Below are 4,083 nucleotides of genomic sequence, written 5' to 3'. Positions count from 1 at the left end.
TTCGAAATCATATTGTTCCATTTGCTGAAATATGGCATCAAATTCACTGGCTTGTTACGTACTTAACCTCCCCAATAATTCCACCTGCCAAGTTCCTGTTCCTGCAAAACTGGTGTTCCAATATTCTCGCAAGATAAAATTAATTGCTTCAAACTCAATAACTCTATGATGTTTACAGCAAATACACATTACTAAATGGAGGTCGTGTTGTGTTTTGGGTTTCTTTCTTCTGTATCCATGGAGCTCGTTAGCGTATGTGTTTGACCTGATATACCCTGATATAGTTTGTTGATTCTCTGTATTGGTCGATCAGCAACCAGAGAACCTGGAAGCAGAGTTCCGCTTCCTTGCTTGTGCCAGGAAAATAACCCATTTCAGTGATTGTAATAATTGTATAATTCCCCCATGGCTTGGCTTATCGCTGTTCATTCTTGCCAGCATTGGAATTCACTTCTCTTCCAATTTTCAATCCATTCGTCATCGGTATGCCTCTCAGATAAAGCCATAGATTATTTTGTCACTCCTCTGTAACCTGTGTCCACTGCTTAGGCATCTCTGACTGCTTATATCAGCCAGCTGTAGGAGTAGTGCAGGGGGCACTGAGACAGGCTAGCCAGAGAACACAGCATCTGGTCTCAATCATTACTGTAGTGTGTGTGTGTGTGTGCGTGACTGTGTGTGTGAGTGTGTGTGTGTGTGTGTGTGTGTGTGTGTGTGTGTGTGTGTCTTAAGCATGCATGTGAGTATGAATGAATATGTTAGTATGTTCTGTATGCCCTTTTTTGGAAGTGTGGGCACGTGTAGTCAATGTGAATGAATTTATTTTGTGTGCACAGTGTGTGTGTGTGTGTGTGTGTGTGTGTGTGTGTGTGTGTGTGTGTGTGTGTGTGTGTGTGTGTGTGTGTGTGTGTACAGGGTTCGCTGAGGACATGGGCTCTGCTGTGCTCTGGTGAGTGGGTGTTATAATGTGTGGAGTGAAAACTGGGCTTCCAGAGAGAGAGAGAGAGAGAGAGAGAAAGAAAGAGAGTGACTGAGAGAGAAAAAGAGAGAGAGAGAGAGAGAGAGAGTGACTTAGAGAGAGACAGAGAGAGAGAGAGTGTAAGGTGATCTATGTCTCCTCGTCCTGAAATGATCTTTCTTCTATGTGGGTTGTTGGTTTGTGGCATTTAGCAGATGCAAAGAACCGCGTCCAAACGTCACGGGTGTTTTCACATGTATGGTACAACCGCCTTCCCCCCTTCCCCCTCCCTCCCTCCCTCATCCCCGTTTTGGCATTCGTGGATGGCGGTGCTTCAGGCTGGAGGAAACTCAGGAGGCTCCACGTACACCTGACAATAGAGAGGTCTCAGATCGCTGCAGAGATCAAGAGATAACCCAGGGCCAGACAGTTTGGGGAATCAGAACCAGAAATCATTGCTGAAAATAGAAGTTTTCTCTTGGCCCTCCTGGGCGAGTTTAGCTGGCTTGAACTGGGGCTGAGGGCTGGGGGCTGAGGGCTGGGGGCTGGGGGCTGTGGGGTGGGGGCTGGGGGCTGGGGGCTGTGGGGTGGGGGCTGGGGGCTGAGGGCTGGAGCTCGGGTTTGAGGACACCTGTATCCATTAATCTCTTGATTGCGGGAAAGCATGTTGACTCATAACATCTGGCCTGAGGAAAAAATCCCCTGACTGTCAGACCATCCGTCACAACGTATTGCTCATACAGTCATTCTGTTTCGTTCTCGCGCCATGCGCTCTCTGTGTGTGTTGCCCTGAAGTGTGGTTGTCTCATCCGGTTGTGACATCTGGAAGCCTCTGGGCCTCCTCGAGACATTTGATACACCGTTTAGCAAACATCAGCAGTCAAAATCGAGGCATTAACGACTTCACTGTAAGTGTGAAGCACAAACCATCATCCCAGCTCTCAATGCACTTCAGTTCACCTCGTGTCAAAATACTCTGCTTTTGTAAAAAAAACAAAAAAAAAACACTTCAAATCTGGAAGGCTGAGTTGCTGTACGACATTTTAAAGTTGGGATTTGCGCTAGTCTCGTCTCTTTCTGTTTCCAATCAAATATGAAAGATACTGATAGAAAATGTGTTTCTTTGTTTGTTTGTTTGTGTTTGTTTGTTTGTTCGTAGTTTGTTCAGGTGATATACAGTATATGACACACGTCTTTGGTTGTGCAGCGTTGGTGGAGTGGTTGACAGCCTAAGCCATACAGTAGCATATAATGTTCAGAATTGTGATTAGTAAATGGATAAATCTGGAGCCTATGTAACTAAGGACTCAGATGACATTTATCCCAGCTTAAACCAATTGCCTTGCATTGTCAGGACATATGATTCCTTTGTGTAGAAATTGCACTAATCGTATATATATACAACATTTAGTTATGATGTTAAGAAACCATGAGAGGCTTAATACAGTAATTATTGGACCTAAGCAGCAATTGTGTCAATTATATCAGCTAAGATTCAATCCCTCTGATATGAATTTCCCACAAAAACTTACAAATGGCAAGTTTACAAACTTACTAAGATCATGTAGAGCCTATTGTGGAATATACATAATACACATACAAAAGATTAAGTTGGTGAAAGCTACAAAGCTCTTGCAGACACTGGGCTCATTGTATCTCCAACGCGATTTGTCCATAAGAAAGAGTGGATACAGAGGAGTGTAATAAGCTACCACGGGAGACTCATGCTGTTGCAGTCCTGTGCTTCTTAACCTCCAGAGCATTTACACAAGGAAACGACAAGGCCGCTCGGCTCCAAGAAGGCCTTGAGTCATTGTCGTTACAGTATGTCGGATCTGCGTTGATCGTTCGAGGCGCAGAGCGTCGTGTAGGAATGGCGTCAACAACGTCAGTTATAAACAGTCTTCCTTTTGTCAGCCTTTCTCTGCTGTTGCCCTTTCCTGATGCCATGTTCCTCTTCGAGGGCCTCTGGGTCATTTTGGTGGTCAAAGCATTTAGCTATATAATAATATATATATATATATGCCATTTAGCTGACGCTTTCATCCAAAGTGACTTACATTGCAGTGAGTGCATACATTTCAGTATACATGGTCCCAGCGGGAATCGAACCCACAACCTAAGCATTGTCAGCGCCACGCTCTACTAACTGAGCCACAGATGACCACTAATTTGATTTTGAAATACCCGGAGGACCTTATTTCCTTAAGGGTTTAGACTCCATGTACACGCTCCACATACCATGAAGCATAACGGTGTGTCCTGGACCCACTAATGCAAATGTGTGTTAATCGCATTTGGATGCTGACATTCTTCGACGTTCATACCAACACAAACCCATGGCCATTGGAGGCAGGTGGTCCGGCAAGGTGGCAGGAGGCTGGCGGTAAGCAGCAAGGCCTCTCCTCCTCCTACACGGTCAGGGGGACATCTAACAGTTAACACATTATTAGCTCAATAAATGGCGCGTTATCATTAATTAATTAATGCGGCCCTTATCCAGTCTTATGATCAGTCGCAGGTGGGCCAAAGCCCTTAATGAAGTAGCTTGACATGTTCAAAGAACAATGAAACAGAGAAAGTGGGTTATTTAAGGGCCAAGTGTCGGAGCAAGGCTACCCCTAATCTTATCATCTCCATACCGCTCACATTCTTGTCCTTTCAGTGGCCTTTAGAGCTGTTCTGTAATCCTGTGACCGACGTCACTTCGGAAGGAGCTACGATGTGCCAGCCTGCCATGTGAACTGGGGTATGCCAGGGAAGAACATTATGAAATGAGTACAATGTGTGTATGTGTGTGTGTGTGTGTGTGTGTGTGTGTGTGTGTGTGTGTGTGTGTGTGTGTGTGTGTGTGTGTGCGGGTATGTGTGTGTGTGTGTGTGTGTGTGCGGGTGTGTGTGTGTGTGTGTGTGTGCGGGTGTGTGTGTGTGTGTGTGTGTGTGTGTGTGTGTGTGTCCGTGCGTGCGTGCGTGCATGCGTACGGATATGTGCGTGTGTGCGTGTGTGTGTGTGTTTGTGTGTGTCCGTGCGTGCATGCGTGCCTGCGTGCGTGCATACGGATGTGTGTGTGCGTGCGTGTGTTTGTGTGTGTGTGTTTGTTCATGCGTGCGTGCATGTGTGTGTGT

This window comes from Argentina silus (genome assembly GCF_951799395.1).
Source record: "Argentina silus genome assembly, chromosome: 19".
NCBI classification, from domain to species: domain Eukaryota; kingdom Metazoa; phylum Chordata; class Actinopteri; order Argentiniformes; family Argentinidae; genus Argentina; species Argentina silus.
The sequence above is the reverse complement of the archived record's forward strand: the minus strand, read 5'-3'. Positions refer to the sequence as shown.